The sequence below is a fragment of the Bos grunniens genome, chromosome 18, assembly GCF_055505025.1.
Source record: "Bos grunniens cultivar Pamir isolate PY7600 chromosome 18, Bosgru_T2T1.0, whole genome shotgun sequence".
Taxonomy (NCBI): Eukaryota; Metazoa; Chordata; class Mammalia; order Artiodactyla; family Bovidae; genus Bos; species Bos grunniens.
In genome coordinates, this window is record NC_141182.1 from 12033805 (window position 1) to 12058328 (window position 24524).

General features: G+C 50.1%; 1 long non-coding RNA gene across 2 annotated transcripts in view; it reads right to left on the reverse strand.

Moving 5' to 3' along the window:
* Positions 1–1355: 1355 nt before the first annotated feature.
* Positions 1356–24524, reverse strand: part of LOC147353051 (uncharacterized) — a 435406-nt gene continuing 412237 nt past the window's right edge. For both annotated transcript variants that reach the window (XR_015145327.1, XR_015145328.1), the window contains exon 5: positions 1356–1520. This is a non-coding gene — a long non-coding RNA (uncharacterized LOC147353051). The remainder of the gene's footprint in view (positions 1521–24524) is intronic.

The window sequence follows — 24524 nt, forward strand, 5'->3', positions numbered from 1 at the left end:
GGTGGCTCATATGGTAGGGAATCTGCCTGCAATGCAGGAGATCCGCCTTCGATCCCTGGGTCAGGGAGATTTCTCCTGGAGAAGGGAATGGCAACCCACTCGAATAGTCTTGCCTGGGAAATCCCATGGACAGAGAAACATGGCGGGCTACAGATCATGGGGTCTCAAAGTACTCTGGAGGAAGCAAAAGGCCCCCCTGACACCCGGGTCCTGGCCTGGCTCCCAGCCGGGCTGTGTTGCCTCCTGATGGGCATAAACCACCTGAGAGCACCCCAGCCTCACACAAGGTCCTGATAAAGTGAGGCAGGTCACCCCCGCACCAGCAAACCTTGTCTCTGCTTGGCTCAGACAAGGAGTTGCTGCTTCTCTATCCATTACAGCCCCCTCTCCTGTACACGAGTCTGACCCCATCAGAGGACCAGCCCCCTCTCCCACAGTGCCAGTCCAGGGTGAAGCCGCATCCTCAGACCTTCCCCAAACTGCCTGCCCAAAGCCCTCTCCCACAGCAGGCTCTTTCTGGCACCCTCCTAGCCTAGTGTTCCCATGCAGAGGGTGGCCACGCCCCACAGCTCCAAGCCGAGCAAGGTGAGGGCTGACACGCTCTTGGGGTAAAGAGGCGCTGGGGAGTAGCCCCCTTTAGCCTGTTCCAGATCTGAGAGGCCCCGGGTCCCTCCACCTGTGGAGTCCTTCTCCTCGCACCTTGACTCCCTCCTTGCCCTGCCTGTTCCACATCTAAGGACCCTTACGGCGGTGACAATGGACACCCCCTTGGTCACTTTGGAATAATTTCTCTGTCTTTAAATCAGCTGATTAACTTGTGTTAACTCGTTGTCAACAGTTATTCCCCTTTGTCGTGTGATCTGAAGCACCCGCAGGCCCTGGGAACAGGGGTGGGACCCGCCTAGGGGACCCACTGGGTGCCATTCCCTGTTCACCCGGTCCTCATCACAGAGATGGGGACCCGGAGGCTCAGATTGGTTGAGTGGCCACATGGCAAGTGAGGGCTCCCTCGGGACCCCTGGGCCCCTCGTGCGGAGGCCAGGATCTGGCGTTCTCTCTCCAGCCTCTGCAGGCCTGCCTTGGGCTACGGACTTCCGCATCACTGTCCCCTAGACACCGAGGCTCATCCCACCCCTGCGGCCGGGGCAGCTGCAGAAGCCACACACGACATGGAGGGGGGCCCTCGCTCCCCACCCCTCTCCCAGCTCCTCGTCGCACAGATGGGCTTCAACCAGACACCCCGCCACACCCTTCCCAACCAGTTTCTGTTCATCGAATCGGACCCATCGCGTGTTGAGTCGGGAGCAGCTGGGAGGGTTATAAAAATACGAAACCATTCAGACTCTGGACCTCACCTGGAGGGGTCCTCGGAGCCCTGCAGGTTTAGTTCTGGAGAATCACGCAGTAGAAGCTTCTTTGATGACAGGTTTTCCGTCTGTGGGTCCCCTTGGGGTGGGTTTGAGAGTGAAAGCTATGGAGTCCATAGTCATCGGGATGGTGGTGCGATCTGGAGGGAGCCGCTAGAATTAGAAACAAGGTCCACAGTGAGGCGGTGATTCTGCCAAAGGTGATGTGTTGGCCTGACATGGAAGGAATTGGGACAACACCATCCGGGGCAGGAGCTCAGGGCCTGAAGGCCCTTTAAAGACAGACTGACGGACCTCTGTGTGTTGGTAAGGACACTGGGTCCCCCGGAATCCTGCCCACCCAGGCCACCCGGAGAGGGAGTGGTGAAGTGAGACCCAACTCCTGGGGCAGGGCTGCCCGTCAGGGGCCGCACAGGCTCCCAACCCGTCTCACAGATTCCCACTCCCGCCTCCCCTCTACTTGCTCCCCTGGACTCCTCTCCTGCGGCCCTGCCTCCCCTCTAGAGATTCTGGCAGGAGTTCCCACTCCTTGGTGTTCCAGTGGTTAAGAATCCACCTGCCAATGCGGGGACATGAGTTCGATCCCTGGTCCGGAAAGATCCCACGTGCCGTGGAGCAACCAAACCGACGTGCCACAGCTACTGAGCACAGCTACTGTACTCGGGCACTATGGAAGCCCGAGTACCCTAGAGTCTGTGCTCCGAAGCCAGAGAAGCCACCGCCATGAGAAACCTGTGCACCACAGCTAGAGAAGGTCCTGCTCACCGCAACTAGAGAAAGTCCACCGTGGCAACAAAGACCCAGAAATAAAAAGCAACACAAAGCAAGATTCTGTCAGGAGCCAGAAAGCAAACACTTAAAGGTGGAAGCTCAGGATTCCCAGACACTGATCCACCCTGGGGCCTGTTAACAGTGCCCCAACTGCCTCCCTGGATTTGGGAATCTGAAAAACAGCAGCCAGCAGGCTGGCTTTCCCCTGGGGGAGGCGGGGAGGGCAGCCTGGGAGAGGGGACAGAAGCAGCAGCAGGAGCAGGGCTCGGTTTTCTGAGTCCTTCTGGGCCTCTCGGCCCTTGCAAGGGTGGTGTGCAGGCACATGGGGCATTGCAGCCTCTGGTCTGCCTGCGAGCCTGGGGACTGGTGGCCTGAGAGGGCCGACAGGCTGTTTAACTCCCTGGGCCAGAGGCAGTGAGCCCGGAGCTCAGCCGGAGCTGGAGCTGGCCTCGCCTTGAACGCGGCCGTGAGGGAGAGGAGGTCAGCCTCCATCACGTGGTGACCACATGTGTCTCAGACGGCAGGACATAAGGCAGAAGCCAGCGGGTATTTAGGGGCGCGGTTTTCCCAGCTGTCCTGTGAGAACACCCTCCCTGCCCCCTCTGCCTACTCTGGACAAACACCTAGTGGTGCTTTGGACATCGCGTTGGATGCTTTGCTTCTTGGAGTGTAGGGCAGGATTCTCCTGCTCCTAAGAATCCACGCGGCCCTTTGCGGGCTGAGCACTGCACTCCCTGGGCTGGCTGGGTCCAGGACATTATGGAGATGAGAAAACCCGAAACATCGGGGTTGGGGGGGTTGGTATCATGAGGAAGGGAAACCAGCCTCTCCGTTCCCTCTCCTCACCCCACCACTGGTTTGGTTTGAACACATTTTTCCCCTTATTTATAAAAATAATACAGCAACCGCATTATATAAAATTTGAAAAAGGAAAACAGAACTGTTTTCCGCCCCACCCCAGCACGCCCACCGCTAACCTCTCAGCCCCCGGTCTCATTCTGGTGCAAGTATGTATTTTGAACTGTGATTTTTTTTTAAAGCGTATTATATCATGCACACTGTCCTCGTTGCTACAATCTTCACAACTGTCTGGGGAGTTTGGGGAGCACCTACCAGGCTGGTGTGTCACGCTCTGAAACTGCCCCTGTGTAGGTGACCGGGCAGGTAGTTTGGAAGCTTGTGATCCTTAGGGAGGATACCGCAAATGCCCGTGGGTGTGTGGTTTTGCTAATTGTTCTCTTGGATGATGTCCAGGAGTGGCGTTACTGGGGGGCCGATGTGATCCAGTCCCCGGTCACTTCCCCAAGTCGCCCCCTCACCGCCCCCACCCCTGTGGCCGCACGAGGCTCCTTGCTGTCCTCAAACGTGTTATTCGTGGTGCTGCCTCAGGACCTCTGCACGGCTGCTCCCTGGACATTTCTCCAAGTCCTTCATGTGGCTTTTCCTTTCCTTTGTCCTGGAGTCTGCTCAGATGTCACCTTCTGAGAGAGGCTCACTTTCCCTGGCATGTCTGGCTTTATTTTCCTGGGGGCACCTGTCACCGTGTGACATGACCTTGGCTGGTGCCCTCCCGCTGATGGCATGCGTCATGAGGGTGGTGTCTGGGGCATCACTCTGTCTCCATCCTGGGGGGCTGGGTGGTGTGTCCCCAGGAGCACACCCGCATTTGGAGGGCTCACCTGTGCCAAGTGCTTTCTGATCATGGGTGTCCAGTTTAATTCTCCCCACGACTCTGGGGAGGGAGTCCCCCAGCCCCACTTTTCAGCTGAGGACACAGGGGCTCAGAGGGGGGGATGTTTACAAGGTAGGTGGTGGAGGTGGGTGTGGCCCTGGGGCTGCCTGGGTCAGGAGGTGGCCCTTCTCCATTAGCTGAGGTGCACAGACTCGGCCGTCCTGCCATGCCTGGGATGACTCTGCCTGGCTTGCCTGCATCTCCAGCCTGTGCACTGGTCCTCTGCAATCAGAGAACTGCTTATTCCCAGGCTTATCATCAAAACAGGTCTCAGTAGGGCCTGCGGAGGCTTCCCTGGTGGTTCAGTGATAAAGAACCCGCCTGCCAATGCAGGAGTTGTGGGTTCGATCCCTGGGTGGGGAAGATCTGGAGAAGGAAATGGCAACCCACTCCAGTATTCTTGCCTGGAGAGTTCTGTGGACAGAGGAGTCTGGCGGACTATACAGTCCATGGAGTTGCAAAGAGTCAGACATGACTCAGCGACTAAACCACCACCACCACCACACCAGGGCCTGGGGATCTGCATTTTGATAAACTCAACAGGTGATGCCCAAGCAGGCAGCCAATGGTACTTGGAGAAACCACAGCCTTGGAAGAAGCAAGCCTCCCCTTGCTCATCTTCCCCAAACTCTGACCACACGGGGAAAGACATCTGATGGTGGTGGGCCGGCACCTGTGAGCACCGAGGCACATCCCCCACAACCGATACGAGGAAATCCTACTTTCACTGGTGCTCATTAAAGGAGACAAGACCCTAGGGACTCTTAGATCTGGAAGGACACTTAGAAATCAGGCAATGCCCCGAGGTTTTTTCCTTTTGAATTTTGATTTTTTAGAAAATTGGCTTTATTTTTCGAGCGGGTTCAGAGCAAGATTGAGTGGAAAGTACAGAGGGTTCCCACATACCCCTGCCTTACCACGGCCCCCACGGTGACCCCCAGCCATCCCCATGTCCTACTGGAGTGTGCATTCTGTACACTTGATGAACCTACACTGACACACGGTTGGCATCCAAATCCTATGGTCTAAGTTTGGGTTCAATCTTGATCTCGTATATTCCATGGGCTTGGTCAAACACAGAGTGACATGTATCCACTGTCAGAGCATCACATACAGTTTTACTGCCCTAAAAATCCTCTCTGCTCCCCCGCCCCCCTTCTCATCATCCCCTCCCCAGTACTCTGCTTTTTAAGCTGGAAAATCCAGTGGCTGGCAGATGTATCAAGACCCAGGACACACATGGCAGACTGTGTTTCAATAGACTATTTGGGGGAGGGGATAAAGGAATATAACTGGTCATTCAAAATGATTCATGGGGACTTCCTGGTGGTCCAGTAGCTAAGACTGCTCCCATTGCAGGGGGCCTGGGTTCCATTCCTGGTCAGAGAACTAGATCCCGTGTGCTGCAACTGAAGTTTGCATAGTGACTAAAGAGCTCGCGTGATGCAACAAAGATCCAAGAACCTCAGTGCCGCCACTAAGACTCGCACAGCCAAATAAAAAACATTTAAAAGTGATTCATTAAAATGAAAAACAATGTTTTGTGACGTTATTGCAAAACGCACAGTAATTTTAAAGATCAGACCAAATGCTTATAAGATATCTGGGCCTTTTAAAGTGAATAAGCTGGTAGAGATTTAACAGGTTCTTCAGGGAAGCATAAAGGGCCTTTGTCAAAGTCCATGGTGTAACCCTTAAGCTCCTGGTGTGATATCTCTAAGCACGGGGCTGGGGAGAGACACACACAGTTGGCACTCACAGGCGGGGTGGGAGCTGCTGGTGGGAGCGGCTCCCTAAAGACCTTGAGGGTCAGAACCCTGATTTCTCTGTGGAATACTAAAATCTTAGGTCTAGAGAGGCTGGAGAGATGGGAAAATTGTTTACACATCCCTCGGGGAATTAGTAATGAAGCCACCAATAGAACCCAGCTCCCAACCTGCAGGCAGGTGAGTTCTTTGTCCACACACAGAGTCCCAGGATCTAAGTAGCGAATAAAGATGTTGTGAATAAAATGACATCAGGGGCTCTACAACTACACAGCATGTACAAGAAACAAAGAGCTCTAGATTCAAGCGTGAGACCCATGAATTCCCTCCTCTGCGGACTCATTTATTCACGAGCTAATAGAGACAGTATTTGCTGAACACAGACTCCTTGCCGTTTACTCCAGGCACCGCAGGAGTGAGTGAGGCATTTGCGGATGCTCCTGGGGGGGTTATATGTGTTTGGGGTGGGGCTCTGGTGTGCTCACGGCCTTGAGGAGGGACTCAAGGAGGGTGTGATGGAAAGTAAGACGTGGCTAGAGCCTGCTGGACTTTCCCAGGCTCCGATTACGTGGCTCGGCCGCTGCCTGGTGACTTTTGGCACCTCTGGTCTGCTCATAACTGCACACCTGGCCCAGGACGGGCACGGCACAGGTGCACTGGGGATGTTCATGCCACAGTCAGGGGCTGGGTACCCAGAGGGCTCCCCCATCCAGGATTCTGGTCTTCCTGGTCTCACCGGTACCACCGAGTTCCAAGGTGGTCGACCAAGGGGAAGTCTGGTCATTTACCAAGAACCTCATGGGTCTGTGGAGGGATTGAACTGGAGGCAATCTTATGACTAAAGGTTGAGTTTTCAATCTGACCAACCTAGGTTCAAATCCCATCTCTACCCCACTCACACTGGGAAGTCCTTTCCCCTCTTCGAGCCTCGGTTTCCCCATCTGTGCAATGGGGATAAAATGGCTCACCTCCCAGGGTTTGCTGTGAGGGTTAGAAATCATATGTTGATGGAATAATGGTGTCTGGGACAGAGAAGGGCACATAATAAATATTCAAAACACAATTAGGGCAGATGTCTAGCAGATATCTCAGTAGGTGGAAGGAAACGGGACTCTGGGGTCTATCCAGCATTTGACTTTGCAGATGGAGAAACTGGGAACAGAAAGGGGAAGAAGTGATTGGCCTCCAGTCATCTGGCGAGTTAGAATCAACACTGAAACTCAGCCTGGGGGTGCTGTGTTGCGGGGTCAGTGGCTGTGGAGGCTGCAGGAAACGGGTGGGCGAGGGAAATGCGGCTGGGAGTCAGCTGAACTCTTGGCTCAGGACGGGCTACTTTGCCTTTTGAGCCAAAGCAACAGTTCTTCAGCTTGATGAGAGAACAGTCATGAAAGTGCTTTGCAAACTGTGAAGTGCTGAGAACTCTTACCAATAACCAGACATGTTTATTGATGCTTCCTATGTGCCAGGGAGTGTGTCAAATGCTCTGTGCATAATAAGTTCTGCCAAAAGCCCCGGGAGGGAGCTACTGTTATCCCTGTTTCGTAGACAGGACCAGAGAGGTGAAGTCACTTGCTGAAAGTCACACAGCTGACAACAAGCCGAACTTGTATCCAACTGACTCCAAACTCCTATCTTTGACTACTGCACACAGCTGCATCTTTACGGTGTCCTGGCTCCTGGAATGGGATAAAGGACAGCAAAGGTTTATGGCTGGAGAAGGTGGCTGGTGCCTGTGCTTGCTGAAGCAGCTGTATCGTTCTGGTTGGCTCCCCACCCCATCTCCACCGCCCCGGCCACACCCGCATCTTCCAGAAGCCTAGGCAGTATCTTCCTGACCAGCGTGCCCCACCAGGGGATTCGCTCCGTGTCGAGAGAGCAGGCGGAACTGTCTCCTCTTCAAGTGAGAAACAGAAGTCAAGGGCCTGGCCACCTCTCGCTTGAAACCCCAGGAGTCAAGACCAAAGTACTATCCTGGCCCTTGAACTCCGTCTGGCCTCACCTCCCCTGGTCCCGCCCCACTCGCGCCTTCTCACTTCCGGGGTCAGGGGGCCCGAATCCCGGGGGAGGCCAGCAGAGCAGGCTTGGATCCTCCCTGGAAACATCTGCATGGGGCTGAGGACCTTTCACGGGAAACTTGTATCCACCCACCGTCAGGTCCACAGCTGAGCCGAGAGCGGGCAGCGGCCCCAGGCCGGGTTGGGTAGACGCGAGGGGGAGCATGGTCGGAGGTGCTCAGGCCCCAGCCTCGTCGGCTCCAGGGTTTCCATTAGAGCTATGCAGGGGTCACTCTGGTTGGAAAGGAAGTGGGGTGGGGCTCGAAGTTGCACTGAAATAGCACTTTGTAAGACTCGAGGAAATGTGAATTGTTCAAAACAAAGCACACACGAAGGGCGGACTGAGCTGGGGTGGAGGCGGGTTGCATTCAGCCCTTGGCACCCCCGCCCCCACCTGAACTTCTCTGAGGCCAGCATTATCTGGAATGGAGGGAGGGAGCTCTCGGTCTCTGCAGGTGTACCAGTCTGGCAAGGGGACCTGGGGACTTTGCCAGATGTTCTCTGTGACCGCTGTGTGGGCTGTCCGCTGTGTGGGGGTTCCTGAAGAAGGGGGCCAGTTTGGGTTGAAAGCCAAATGTAGCCCACTCCACAGGCTGGGGAAGATAGGGCTTCCCTGACTCGGGCAAAAGCACCATGCACACCAGCACAGCTTCAGCTTCCTGGTCTTGTATCAGGAACAGGCATGGAAGTTGCATGGAAGTTGACAGAATTCCAGAATAAGGATATGTATGATGTCACATAACAGGAAGTTACAGGGAGGCTTCAGGCTTGGCTGGTCCATGGCCCAGAGGTGTCCTCAAGGAGCTAGGTCCTTCCTGTCACCCTGTCTTGCCCACCATGACGTTGGCTTTGTCCTCATGCTGGTTACAAGATGGCGGCCGTGGTTCCAGGCATCACGGAAGAAGAGAGACCATCTCTCCCATGGTGCTCTCCTGGAAGTCAGGAGATTCTCCCAGAAGGCCCCTGGCTGTCACTGTCTTCCAGTTCATTGGCCAGAACTGGTCACATGTCCCTTCCTGAGCCAATCACTCTGGAGGGGTGGGACTGATGATTGGATTAGACTAAAGATGGAGAGTGGGGGGAGGAAGGCTGAGTATGTCAGCCTCGATGTCTACTACAGCCTAAAAGCCCATGATTGCAGGATCCTGGTGGAGCTCTTCCCCCTGGAAATCCAGGTCTCCCTTTTCGTCTGTGTTAAAAGGGACAGAGCAAACTCCCCCAACACAGCAGACTCAGAGCAGCTGCATTTCAAACTCTCAGAACCCACCCTGTTTCCTGCTACTGACTGACATTTAACACAGTCCTTGGCTGGCATCTGATGCACTGAGCTACACCCAGTGATTTGACAGTGCTGCGCAGTTCCCCACGGCCCCACTGGTGCTCTGGCTTCGGTTCTGCCAATGTCCTTACACCAGGAAAGCACCTCACCACTGCATCCTCTCCCTGTCCCATCTCCTTCTTTTAGTCCTTGCCCCAGAAGCCCAGATTTTGTATCTTTGTTCCTAGGAGCCTCCGGTCTCTGAAGGTTTCCTTTCAACCTTAAATGGTACCCCAGCCCATCCACCTGGGCCTTGAACAATATTCAGTGGAACTCTTTGTTTCCTTTAACCGTCTTTTCTTTCTCCACCCCACAACTTGGTGTTATGAAGACTTTTCAGACATGCAGAGGAGTTGAGAGTGGTGGACACCAGTGTTTCCCCACCACTCACATTCAACAGCTGTTACCCTTGTGCCATATTTGCTTCAGAGGTCTGTGTTTATGTATCTGTGGATCTGTTTGAAAGAAAACTTGAAGGTGTGTTCATACCGCACACAAATACGTTAGACTTCCCCCTCCGGAATCCCAATGCTAGCATCACACCAAAGAAACATTCTTTATGCAAATCAAACCTACAATGAGGTGCCACTTCATATGGGCCAGAATGGCCACCATCAAAAAAGTCTGCAAATAATGAATGGCAAAGACAATATGGAGAAAGAGGACCCCTCTTACTTTGTTGATAGGAATGTCAGTTGGTGCAGTATGGAGGTTCCTTAAAAAACTGAAAACAGAGCTAGCATATGTTCCTGCAATCCCATTCCTGGGCATATATTCAGAGAAAACTATAATTCAAAAAGATATATGCACACACAATGTTCACTGCAGCACTATTTAAAGTAGCCAGGACATGGAAGCAACCTAAGTGTCCATAGACAGATGAATGGATAAAGAGGATGTGGTGTACACACACAATGAAATATTACTCAGCCGTAAAAGAGAACGAAATAACGCCACTTGCAGCAAATGGATGGGCCTAGAGATTGTCACACTAAGTGAAGTCAGACGGAGAAAGACAAATATGACATTGCTTATATGTAGAACATGAAAATGACACAAACGAACTTATTTGCCAAGCAGAAATAGACTCAGGCACAGAAAATGAACCTAAGGGAAACGGCGGGGGGGGGGGGGGTGGATAAACTAGGAATTTGGGATTAGCATATTACTACAGTATATATAAAACATATAACCAACAAGGACCTAGTGTACAGAGCAAGGAACTACACTATCTTGTAATAACGTATAATGGGAAAGGATCCTAAAAAGAATGTGTGTGTGTGTGTGTGTGTGTATGGACTGCAGCCCACCAGGCTCCTCTGCCTGTGGGGATTCTCTAGGCAAGAACACTGGTGTGGGTTGCCATGCCCTCCTTCAGAAGGAGATCCCAACCCAGGGGTTGAACCCAGGTATCCTGCATTGCAGGTGGATTCTTTACAATCTGAGCCACCAGGGAAGCCCATCACATGTATACACATATATGTTCCTATATAATACACACACATATATACCTATAGGTACATATGTATATATATGAGCTTCACCGGTGGCTCAGACGGTAAAGAATCCACCTGCAATGCAGGTGACATGGGTTTGATCCCCTGGAGAAGGAAATGGCAACCCACTCCAGAATATTTGCTGAGAGAATCCCATGGACAGAGGAACCTGGCAGTCTACAGTCCATCGGGTTTCAAAGAATCAGACACGACTGAAGTGACTGGGCACACACACACACACATATATACATTATATATATAATATATAATGAATATATTTTTGAATCATTTTGGTGTACATCTGAAACTAACACAACATTGTAAATCAACTATATTTCAATAAAAATTTAAAAAGACAATATCATCTTTAATATCCAGCCCCTATTAAAATTTCTCAGTGACACATCCGTCACTGGGATTAATCTGAATCTGAAAAGAAGTGAATTTCTTCCAGCCTGGGAGGAGTTAACAAAGTTGCTCTAAAGTGACCAAAAATACAGGGAAAAACACACACAATTTTCCCAGAAGTGTTCCTTATCCTTTTCTCTACCCCCACGTCCATCTCTCAAAGTGTTTTGTTTTTTTTTTTCAGGTCAGACATAGGGCAGAAACCAGATGGCATTTTAATCTGCATCTCAAGGGCCGTGTCCTGGGAAGGCTCTGGGGTCTTGGCACGAGCTGCGGTCTCTCTGGCGTCCAGCAGCTCGCTTGGAAGTGGGTTCCGTTTCTCCTGAGCGTTTGCTGGGTCAGGTTCTCTTGACTCTGAATCATCCCGCCATGGCTGGCTGCCTGCTGCTTTGCTGGTCCTCAAGCTCTGGGGCAACAAACAGTTCCCCCAAGCAGCTTTCTCAGTACTCTCTGTTGACTGACCCTTTGGGGGAAGTGACCGCAGTGACTGTGGCCACAAAACGGTGGGGGATGGCCCTCAGTCAGACAAACAGCAGATGTTTGTGTTTTCTAAACAAATGCGTGAGACAGTCACGATTCTCTTTTCTAGATGCAGAGAAGAGAACAATATTTTTTTTTTTTCCCACTTCTCAGATGGTCAGTGTGGTGCTAGATAATTGTTACTATCGAGACAGCTGATACGTATTGAGCAGTGACTGTGTATGGGACGCTATGGCAGACTGGACAATGGCCTCCGAAGACCATGTCCTAATTCCTAATCCTGGGAACCTCCGAATGTTCCCTCATATGGTCCAAACAGGACTTTACAGATGAGGCCAAGCTAAGCATCTTGAGATGAGGGGATTATGCTGGAAGAGCTGGGCCGGCCCTAATGTGATCACGAGTGTCCTAAGACAGAGGCAGCAGAAGATTTCACACAGAGAAGAGTATAAGCCATGTGGTCAAAGATTGAGTAACAGGGCCACAAGCCAAGAAAAGGCAGCAGCCACGGGACGCTGGAAAGGGTGAGGAAATGGGTTCTCCCTGGAGCCGCCAGAGGAAGCACGGCTGTGATGACCCTGAATTTTTGCCTTGACACGGATTCCTGGCTCCTGGTTTCCAGACTGGGAGGGAATACACTTCTGCTAGTGTAAGGCAGCGGGTTGGAGGTAACTTGTGAGAGCAGCCCCTAGGAAAGTACCACACACAGGTTCAGGGAATGACATCGCATTTTACAGATAAGGAGCCAGCCCAGCAGTGATGTTGACCTGCAACGGAAGCGCTGGCTATGACCAGGGGTATGGTCAGTTTGTCTGTGGCCTGTCCATCCAGCTCCCACTGGAGGTTGGGGCCAAGCACTCTGAACTCAGAGGGCTGTGCGAGCGGGGCCATCTCCCTCTTGCTTTGTAGACTGGTCTCCGCACACCGGTGACTTTTCTAGATGTCTCTCTGAGCTGATCCAGTCATCTCTGCTGCACGTGTTGGACGTTCAGGTTTGAGATAGTTCAACCGACTTACTGTATTTCTCTCTCTATCCATCCACTACTCCATCTGTCCAACCATTCATCTATCCATCTGTCAGTGCACTAGTCTGTCAATCCATCCTCCACCTTCCTCCTCTCTTCTAACCATCCATCTATGCATCCAACCCACCTCCATTCAACCATCCATCTTCTCACCCAATGACAAATATTTGTTGAGCTAAAGTGTGTGATATTTAAGAATGGGATACTTAAGAATGCCATAGTAAGCCAGACAAAGCAAAATTCAAAAAGATACATGCACCTCTATGTTCATAGCTGGGCTATTCACGACAGCCAAGACACGGAAAGAACCTAGATGTCCACCAACAGAGGAATGGATAAAGAAGATGTGGTACATATATACAGTGGAATATTACTCAGCCATAAAAACAGTGAAATAATGCCATTTGTAGCAACTTGGGTGGACCTAGAGATTATTACATGAAGTCAGACAAAGACAAATGTCACATGATATCACACATATGTAAAATCTAAATAGAACACAAATGAACTTGTCTACAAAACAGAAACAGACTCACAGGCATAGAGAAGGACTTGTGGTTGCCAAGTGGGAGGCAGGGGGAGGGATGGAGTTTAGCAGAGGCAAACTATTACATACAGAATGGATAAACAACAAGGTCCCACCATAGAGCACAGGGAACTGTATTCAATATCTTGCGATTACCCATAATAGAAAAGAATATGAAGAAGAACGTATATATGTATATATGAGTCACTTTGCTATACAGAAGAAATTAACACAACATTGTAAATCAACTAGACATCAATAAAATAAATGAAAAAGAATGGGATATTAAGGATTGTTGTTCCGTCATTCAGTCGTGTCCAGCTCTTTGCAACTCCATGGACTGAAGCATGCCAGGCTTCCATGAGTTTGCTCAAATTCATGTCCATTGAGTTGGTGATGCCATCCAACCATCTCATCCTCTGTTGACCCCTTCTCCTCCTGCTTTCAATCTTTCCCAGAATCAGGGTCTCTTCCAAAAAAAAATATTAAGGATAGGTTTATCAAGTATAAGAGTGGGGGACCATGGCATAGCTGCGATGGTGAAGAGCAGGTGAAACCTAGGCTGGGAGGTCAGAGTCTGTGAGGGGTAGGTTAGGGGGTGGTCATCACAGGCCAACATACAGCCAGCAAAGGGGCAGGGAAGAGGGTCCTGACAGTCAGAGCAAAGGTGGAAGGAGGCTGGGAAGACGGGAGCCCCAACATCTGTGCAGGCGGCTCTGGGCAGTGTAGGAGGCCCTGATAGCAGGTGTAGGATTCTAGGTCATCAGAGAACAGTTGTGCTTTGGGGATCAGGAAGAAGAAATCACAGACCCAGACAAGGGGATGAGAGGTAAAGAGCGAGAGAGAGATGCAGGTCACCATTAACTGGAGCATGAGATGGGCAGAAAAGGCTCAAGAACAAGGGAGACGGAAGCTCAGCTGCCCAAGGTCAACCTGACGGACAGCCCAGGTGCTGCTGCTGAGACCCTGGAGGCCCGGGTGAGGCCGGCCCTGCAAAGGGGTCCAGTGGGGCCAACTGTGGGCTGACAGGGGCAAAGGGGCTGGGGCCCTGGCGTGGAGGACCTGGGGCTGGGCGAGGCTGTGTAGAACAGTGGGTAGGGACCAAATTCTTACCACGCCTCCTGGGCTGGTGGGTTGACGGCACACACACTTAGTGAGACCTGACTGTGTGCCGGTCATTGGCGACACACAGCAGACACACGGCAGACACACAGCTCCCCACCTCCGGGAGCCTGCAGTCCAGTGGGGCAGGCGGAGAAGTAGAAAATCACGCCAAGAGCTGAGAGCCGGGCGCTGCGGGACATCAGTGAGCTTTATCTGACCCAGCGGATGGGGTGGGGGCGGGGTGAGCTGTCTCCGCAGGGGACATAACACATGCAAACTGGGGACACTGGGAGCGTGGTGTGTGCAGAGGTCTCCCTGGTAACTGCTGGGGCCCCAGCCCAGATTTCCTGATTCTGCTATGAGGGGAGGGGCCTGGGCCTCCACGTTTCAAACAGTTGCCGCAGATGATGCCAATATGCAGTTGGACTTCAGGGGGCTGGACACTGACAGTCTTCCTCGAAGAGGTGACGTCACATCACATGGGTGTCTGCCTTCTCTTCTACCAAAACCAGAGGCATCACACCTCTGGGTTACAGAGGTCCAGAAGCTAAAGACACCGTATCTTTGCTCCTGACGCATGGCATGCAGCCGGGTGTTGGCGGGGTAGCCAGTACTGGTTTCAAGGCTGGGTGCTCGGCCCTCCCCTGGGGAGTCACCCCTGAAGCAAGCACCCCATCTCACACTTTTTACCCTCTCCAGGAGGCAGGCAGGTGCTTTGAGAGTTGCAAGGGTTCAAAACACCATGTGGTGCAAATGGATGAGTGAACAGCAGCAAGAAGTGACGGTGGGCGGGGCCTGAGGCTGCGTTTTTCCCCAACCCCTGGGGACCCCACAGCGCCAGTTGCAGACCACACTTTGAGCAGCATCAAAGGTGTACTTGATGGGGAATTATGTGGGAAGTTCTGAGTGGGTCTTAAAAAAAAAAAGATGGTTCCTGAGGTTGACTGCTCCCATGATGCATGAAAGCTTGAAAGCAGATACGTCAGAGGGGAAAGAAGACACTGGGGTGACAGGCAGGTGGTTCCAGGGACCTCATGATGACTCCAGATTCATCATAGCCTTAATCTCACCCTGGTGCAGGGTCTGTTATGCTGCCACTGCCAATATCAGCTATACAAACATGTATAGAGTGAAGTAAATCAAAAAGAGAAAAATATCATACATTAACACATGTATATATGGAATCTAGAAAGATGGCGCCGATGAACCTATTTGCAGGGGAGCAGTGGAGATGCAGACATGAGAACAGACCTATGGGCCTGGGGAGGAGTTGGGGAAGGAGAGAGTGGGGCCAATGGAGAATGGAGAGAGCAGCATGGAAACATACACATTACCGTATGTAAAACAGACAGCCAGTGGGAATTCACTGTATGACTCAGGGAACTCAAACCCGGGTCCTGGGACAACCTACAGGGCTGGGATGAAAGTTCAAGTGCGAAGGGACCTACCTACACCTGTGGCTGATTCATGTTAATGTACGGTAGAAACTGACACCATATATAAAGCAATTATCCTTCAATTAAAAATAAATTAATTAAAAAAATAAAAATCCAAGTTGAATTAGATTATAGAGCCAGTCTGTACCTGTGCATGAATACAAATAAATAAGCATACCTCCCTTCAGATCAGTTCAGTCACTCAGTCGTATCTGAATCTTTGTGACCCCATGGAATGCAGCACGCCAGGCTTCCCGGTCCATCAGCAACTCCTGGCACCTACTCAAACTCGTGCCCATCGCGTCAGTGATGCCATCCAACCATCTCAATGTCTGTCGTCCTCTTCTCCTCCCACCTTCAATCTTTCCCAGCATCAGGGTCTTTTCCAATGAGTCAGTTCTTCGCATCAGGTGGCCAAAGTACTAGAGTTTCAGCTCCAGCATCAGTCCTTCCAATGAATACTCAGGACTGATTTCCTTTAGGATGGACTGGTTGGATCTCCTTGCAGTCCAAGGGACTCTCAAGAGTCTTCTCCAACACCACAGTTCAAAAGCATCAATCCTCCGGTGCTTGGCTTTCTTTATAGTCCAACTCTCACATTCATACATGACTACTGGAAAAACCATAGCTTTGACTAGATGGACCTTTGTTGGCAAAGAAATGTCTCTGTTTTTTTAATGTCTAGGTTGGCCATAACTTTTCTTCCAAGGAGCAAGCGTCTTTTAATTTCATGGCTGCAGTCACCATCTGCAGTGATTTTGGGGCCCCCCAAAATAAAGTCTCTCATTGTTTCCATTGTTTCCTCATCTATTTGCCATGAAGTGATGGGATTGGATGGCATGATCTTCGTTTTCTGAATGTTGAGTTTTAAGCCAACTTTTTCACTCTTCTCTTTCACTTTCATCAAGAGGCTCTTCAGTTCTTCTTCACTTTCTGCCATAAGGGTGGTGTCATCTGCGTCTCTGAGATTATTGATATTTCTCCCCGCAATCTTGATTCCAGCTTATGCTTCATCCAGCCCAGCATTTCTCATGATGTACTCTGCATATAAGTTAAATAAGCAGGGTGACAATATACAGCTTTGATGTACTTCTTTCCCAATTTGGAGCCAGTCTGTTGTTCTATGTCCAGTTCTAACTGTTGCTTCTTGACCTGCATACAGATTTCTTAAGAGGCAGGTCAGGTGGTCTGGTATTCCCATCTCGTTAAGAATCTTCCACAGTTTGTTGTGATCCACACAAATTCAGACTTAAGTTGAAGAAAGTAGGGAAAACCACCAGACCATTCAGGTATGACCTAAATCAAATCTCTTACAATTATACAGTGGAAGTGAGAAATAGATTCAAGGGACTAGATCTGATAGACAGAGAGCCTGAAGAACTATGGACGGAGGTTCATGACGTTGTACAGGAGACAGGGATCAAGACCATCCCCAAGAAAAAGAAATGCAAAAAGGCAAAATGGTCATCTGAGAAGGCCTTACAAATAACTGAGGAAAGAAGAGAAGCTAAAGGCAAAAGAGAAAAGGAAAGATATATCCATTTGAATGCAGACTTCCAAAGAATAAAAGGAGAGATAAGAAAGCCTTCCTCAGTGATCAATACAAGGAAATAGAGGAAAACAATAGAATGGGAAAGACTAGGGATCTCTTCAAGAAAATCAGAGATACCAAAGGAATATTTCATGCAAAGATGGGCTCGATAAAGGACAGAAATGGTATGGACCTAACAGAAGCAGAAGATATTAAGAAAAGGTGGCAAGAATACACAGAAGAACTGTACAAAAAAGATCTTCACGACCCAGATAATCACGATGGTGTGATCACTGACCTAGAGCCAGACATCCTGGAATGTGAAGTCAAGTGGGCCTTAGAAAGCATCACTACGAACAAAGCTAGTGGAGGTGATGGAACTCCAGTTGAGCTATTTCAAATCCTGAGAGATGATGCTGTGAAAGTGCTGCACTCAATATGCCAGCAAATTTGGAAAACTCAGCAGTGGCCACAGGACTGGAAAAGGTCAGTTTTCATTCTAATCCCAAAGAAAGGCAATGCCAAAGAATGCTCAAACTACGACACAGTTGCACTCATCTCACATTCTAGCAAAGTAATGCTCAAAATTCACCAAGCCAGGCTTCAATAGTACATGAACTGTGAACTTCCAGATGTTCAAGCTGGATTTAGAAAAGGCAGAGGAACCAGAGATCAAATTGCCAACATCTGCTGCGTCATCGAAAAAGCAAAAGAGTTGCAGAAAAACATCTACTTTTGCTCTATTGACTATACCAAAGCCTTGACTGTATGGATCACAACAAACTGTGGAAGATTCTTAAGGAGATGCCTCCCTTACAGAAACAAAAAAGAAAAAAGAATAAGATTCAGAAACAACATCTTTAAAAGCTATGTCTGAATTCCAATTACATATTCAACAGCAATCCATTGGGAGTTGATGTTTGCAATATGATGTAGATGGAATCAGAATAAAGTTTCAAGACAGTTTTTGCAGAATGAATGAGCGAGGTTTAATGGAGTTTTACAACAGGAAAGAGATACCAGAAAGCATTTGGTGTTAAGTGTATCATAATGGTTACTTAGGAGGGAGGGGAGAGAGAGAGAGGACTAAAGATAACAATATGAGAAAAGATGTCACACTTCACACGTCTGGGAGAGGGGAAGGCCCGTAATTAGTTTTGCTCTTTTAAGAAATTACCTAAAATATGAAACTTTCTGCGTCCAAAGTCGGCTTTCTCTGGCTAGATCACTTCATTGCTTCTGGTTTTTCATTTACCTTTGTGGTTGGAATCTGGTCCCCTGATGTGCTGAAAATAGCCCTGAGAACTGACTCTCTTCCTGGGAGGGTCACCCGGTTTCCACTTGTTCTGAAAGATGTCAGGGGCTGTTTCCCGTGAATTTACGCTGTGACTCCCTGGCTGGAGGGGGGTCCTGGCATCCTGAGTCTTTCTGAGGGTCACTTGGGGTCTTTTGCCCCATTTGTTGAGAGATTGGGTCTGAGTTACTCTGATTCCTTTTGGCTCCAGCAGCTGTGTTCTTTCTCTTCTTGGGCTCACTGGTCACTATCACAATCTGTGAATCTAGAAATCAGATGTCAAAAAATTCCAGGCCTCAGAAAGTGGCCGCGAGAACCAGAATGAGGACAGAAAGCGTCAGGTCCACATATGTGACCCAAAGACCAGGTTTTCCAGTCCTGGCTCTGGTCAAGATGAGGGACCTCCAGGCTTGCTCAGAGCCTATTAACCGTGGTTTATGCACAGTTCTAACGTTCTTGCTTTAAGAGTGGTCAGGCCACGTCAGCTTGTTGGGCTGCCCGACCAGGGCTGGCTGAGAGCTTCTGAGGAAAAGACAGTCACATGTGTAGCGTAAGGGAGTTAGAGAAGGCGAGGTTCAGAAAAAGAGTGAGACTGGCACTTTACAGGAACAGATCACCTTTAATGAGGCGAGAAGGGGCAGCAGTCAGATTAGTGAGCTGCTGCACTAACCCAAGAAAAGAGTAAGTATATATAGGCATATATGTGGAAAGCTACTGTCTTAAGGGGGCCTGTTCTTCCCCAAGGCTGTTCGGAGTAGTTATCTCTTAAACGGCTGGGGCAAGGAACTCTGGAGATCACCCAGAGGCTGGACCAGCTGGGAGCTGGGTGTAATCAATCTTAGTGTCCATTTTTTTTCTTTGGGTGAGAGAGTTCTTTGTTTTGCATAGAATGGTGGGGAAGACCTAGAGGGGAGTTTTAACTCCAGGCTATTTTGAGCCATGTAACTTTCCTTCAACATGCCTTCAAGAGGGTGACGAAAACAGAGGCCATTGAGACATGTTGAGTTGATGCATATGGTTTTGTGCTCTTTGATGGGCACGCTTCCTCTGCCAATTAGTCCTCCCAGTTTGACTGGGGAACAGGACAGAAGAGGGGATTTTCACTGCCTTAGAAGTGGCAAGATTATGAACAAGCCTTTTATTTTTGGTGTGTTTTTGTAATAGCTTTCAAAAAGTTTTAATAAAAAAGTTTCCCTGTCCAGGGCTGTGACAAGGGAGGGACTTTGCAGGCTTCTTCCTTCTCAGATGTTTGCTCAGGCTCTTTCCTTGGCCTGGGATGCTCCTTTCCTGGATCCCTGGGGCTACAGATCTCTGCTGAGGTGTCCCTCCTGGGGAGACTGCCCTGACCCCTGCCCACCTGAGACATCCACCCATCAGCACTCTTCACTCCTCAGCCCGTGCGTCTCCTTCCCAGCGCCTTTTCCTCTCCTTGAGGGTCCTCACTTTCCCAAGGGCTGATGCTCTAGACTTGAATGGTGCCCAGCCAGCGGCGGGTGGCCACATGGATGGTCTGATCCCCCACATGGCTACCAGCACTGCCACCCACAGGCCTCAAGAAAGCAGGTCTTGTGTTCCTCCCATAGGCGTGGGCATCGTTAGGACTGTCAGCTACAAAGTGGCACTTGCCATCTATGTGCGGCTGCAGCTGCTGACTTTGAACACCCGCTGAAAGGGGTTCAGGGTGGAGAGCAGAACTGAAGCGCTCTGTGCTCCAGGAAAACTGTCAGGACAGGCCTTCAGATGCTTAGATATTCTCAGGAGCTGGTGTTACGAGCTCATTTCTTGAGTCTCCTCATATCAAGAAAAGCACTAACGTCCTTCATAATGATGACTGTTTCTGGTGACAAGCAGAAAACTTCTAGAAAAATGCTTGCTTGATTGCATGTATTCACGCTTCACCAAAATCACATATATACTGAACTTCCTCCCTGCCCTCTTGGGAGCGGTCTCTCAGAGCTCTCTGAGGCACTGTCTCCCGGCTGCAGTCCTCATTTTGCCCCAAATAAAATGTGACCTACAGCTCTCGTGTTGTGTGTTTAAAAAAAAGTCGACAGGACCCTTTACCTCCTGGGTCCACATCTGAGCTTTGAGGCTTGGGTGACCTTGGGTGCGTTACTTATTGTGCTCGGACCTCAGTTTCTTTATCTGTACAATGGGGACAAGGCCGGTGCCGACCACATAGTGTCATGAGGATTAAATGAATTAGTATGTGAAAACATGTAGCAAGGCCCCCAGCGTGTGCTAAGTGCCTCCTCCCTACTGTGACTCCTAGTTCTAGGGTTGTATTATGATCACTATCACCACGACTACTGCAGCTACTGTGGTTGCTATGGTTACGATCATTATGTCCATTTCAGTAGACACTCTCCACACCCTAGTCGAGTCGGGAAGCGTACTGGCATTGGAGCCAGACGGTCCCGGTTGTGTGAGCTCAGCTAAGTCGCCTCCCCTCTCGGAGCCTCTGTTTCTTCCTTTGTGAAATGGGCCCCTGCCTCTGGGGATTAACGTTAGAATTAACGAGATGACGCAGCTACAGTGCTGAGTGGAGTGGTTGACGCAGCATCCTGATGTTAGAGACGAAGCCCCTTGAGGACAGGGACCCTGCCTTCGATTCCCCTTTCCAGCCCTGGCTAGGTCCTGGCGTGGGGCAGCGGCCAGGGCAAGGAGATGCTGTAAACCAAGGAGACCTGTGGAGCTGAGATCACAGGGCTGGACAGCCTCCTCTCTCTCTGCTCTCCCGGCCCCCGCTCCCTTCCACCATGACCTCCTCTCCCTCATGGAATGCCGTGCTGTCCTCAGGGGTCTGGCCTCACCACTGACACCTCATGGGATTTAAATCAACAGAGCAAAACCTTTAAAGCAATTGCAGGAGGACTTCCCTCGTGGTCCATTGGCTAAGACTCCACACTCCCAATGCGGGGCACCTGGGTTCCATCCCTGATCAGGGAACTAGCTCCCATGTGCCACAACCAAGAGTTCACATGTCGAAACTAAAAACTGTGCATGCTGCAACTAAGACCTGGTGCAGCCAAAATAAATAAATATTAAAAAAAAAAAAAGCAACTACAGAGGGCTCCTGGCCAGTGTTTTAGGATTGACCAGTTCCTGATGAGAAGATTTCAGGCAGGCAGGCATGAGGGCTGTTTAAATACAACCCTGCCAGTGGGAGACCACCAGCCTGGCCCATGCAGGATGGTCCCTAACCCCACCCCCACACCCTGGACAAGTGAAGACTGTGGTGTGGTTTGAAGTGAAGCTCCCCCTGCCTTTGCCATGGTGTTGGTTAACTTTTAACAGAGAGCTCGAGGCCAACCTCAAGGTGAAGACCTCATGAAAGTTTCATACCCCTGTGAGCTGAACTCACGAAAGTGCCTCCTTTTTTCCCTCCATCAGCCCACACCTGGGGCTTCTCTTCCTCCTTTTGACCCCATAACAGAGGAGCCCTGCCAGGCCGGCCTTGCTCCTGGCCTCACACCCTGAGCTCCCCCAGTCCAGAGTCGAGGCCAGCTGGCCTATATGGCACTTTCCTGTGGGCTTGGAATGGCAGCCCTCTCAGTTCAGTTCAGTTCAGTCGCTTAGTCACGTCTGACTCTTTGCAACCCCATGGACTGCAGCATGCCAGGCCTCCCTGTCCATCACCAACTCCCGGAATTACTCAAACTCATGTCCATTGATTCAGTGATGCCATCCAACCATCTCATCCCTGTCGTCCCCTTCTCCTCCCACTTTCAATCTTTTCCAGCATTAGGGTCTTTTCCAATGAGTCAGTTCTTTGCATCAGGTGGCCAAAGTATTGGAGTTTCAGCTTCAGCATCAGTCCTTCCAGTGAACACCCAGGACTGATTTCCTTTAGGATGGACTGGTTGGATCTCCTTGCAGTCCAAGGGACTCTCAAGAGTCTTCTCCAATACCACAGTTCAAAAGTATCAATTCTTTGGCACTCAGCTTTCTTTATAGTCCAGCTCTCACATCCATACATGACTGATGGAAAAACCATAGCTTTGACTAGATGGACCTTTGTTGGCAAAGTAATGTCTCTGCTTTAATACACTGTCTAGGTTGTCCATAACTTTTCTTCCCAGGAGCAAGCGTCTTTTAATTTCATGGCTGCAGTCACCATCTGCAGTGATTATGAAAGTGAAGTTGCTCAGTTGTGTCCGCCGACTCTTTGCGACCTATGGACTGTAGCCCACCAGGCTCCTCCATCCATGGGATTCTCCAGGCAAGAATACTGGCGTGGGTTGCCGTTTCCTTCTCCAGGGAATCTTCCCGACCCAGGGATCAAACCCAAGGATCGAACCCAGGTCTCCCGCATTGTAGGCAGACACTTTAACCTATGAGCCACCAGGGAAGCTCTGAGCCAGCAGTGATTATGGAGCCCCCCAAAATAAAGTCTCTCACTGTTTCCATTGTTTCCCCATCTATTTGCCATGAAGTGATGGGACCAGATGCCATGATCTTAGTTTTCTGAATGTTGAGTTTTAAGCCAACTTTTTCACTCTTCTCTTTTACTTTCATCAAGAGGCTCTTTAGTTCTTCTTTGCTTTCTACCATAACAGTGGCGTCATCTGCATATCTGAGGTTATTGATATTTCTCCCAGCAATCTTGATTCCAGCTTGTGCTTCATCCAGCCCAGCGTTTCTCATGATGTACTCTGCATATAAGTTAAATAAGCAGGGTGACAATATACAGCCTTGATGTACTCCTTTCCCTATTTGGAACCAGTCTGTTGTTCCATGTCCATTTCTAACTGTTGCTTCTTTACCCGCATACAGATTTCTCAGGAGGCAGGTCAGGTGGTCTGATATTCCCATCTCTTTAAGAATTTTTCACGGTTTGCTGTGATCCACACAGTCAAAGGCTTTAGTGTAGTCAATAAAGCAGAAGTAGATGTTTTTCTGGAACTCTCTTGCTTTTTCTATGATCCAATGGATGTTGGCAATTTGATCTCTGGTTCCTCTGCCTTTTCTAAATCCAGCTTGAACATCTGGAAGTTCACAGTTCACGTACTACTGAAGCTTGGCTTGGAGAATTTTGAGCATTACTTTGCTAGCAATTGTGCAGTAGTTTGATCCCAACCCAGGAATTGAACCAGGGCTCCTGCATTGCAGGTGGATTCTTTATCAACTGAGCTATCAGGGAAGCCAGGCAGCCCTCTGGGCTGATGCAAACCTGCAGGCCTAGGGCTTGGCAAAGAGACTGCCATTCCTTTTGTGCAAAGAAAAAGGAGCCCCTTGCTTCAGACAGGGTAGCACACACCTTGTTACTTTTAGTGCCACTTGAAAGCCAGGTGCTTTGTGCAGTCCACAAACCTCACCACTGTGTATGGTAGCCCAGTCTTGAACACCCAATCTATTGCCCTTGAAAACTCAGTGGTGTAATCTCTTGCTGCCCATGCAGTTAAGTTCCTCAAAAACAGCCTGACTGCTCCACTGCAGTTGGAAAGACAGAATTATGCAGAAAACCAATGGCATGGAATGAAATGTCCTCAAACCGACTGTGTGTTAAGAACCTGCTCCCGTAAGTCCTCCTCCCCCTGATTCACTGTCTCTAAATGACTCTGGGAACGATGCTCCCATGAGATGCATGCTATGCAAACTTCACTTTAAAACGCTCTTTCCAACACTCCGTGGCTTGAGATCCGATTTCCGGATGATGCTGAGTCCAGCGAGCATTTTCCCGGATCTGGCTTTCCTGTGTGGCCATATCACAAAGTACTGAGGCTTAAGGAGCTTTCTCCTGAGCCTCGTCGGTCTGACATCCGCGGATGGACCAGTGAAGTGTAAACAGACGAACAACAGCAGTGTTTTTAAGAAAAATGGGAATATGCCATAAAAACTGAAGAATCTCAAAGCAAGGTTGTCAAAGGCACCTCTGGGTAAACAATCCAACTCACCCCCACCCCCACCTCCCCTTCATCAAAACGTTTTGCAGAGCTTAAGAGCTGCTTCTCGGACCTCCCTGGTGGGCCAGGGCTTAAGAATCTGTTTGCCAATGCAGGTGACAAGGGTTCAATTCCTGGTCCAGGGAGATCCACATGCCTCAGGGCAACTAGACCCGTGTTCCACAATTACTGGCCTGAGCTCTAGAGCTGCGACAAGAGAAGCCACCATAAGGAGCAGCCCGAGCTTGGAAACTAGAGATGAGCCCCATTCACCACGACTAGAGAAAAGCCTGCGTGCAGCAACAGAGGCCTCCCAGCCAAAAACAAAACC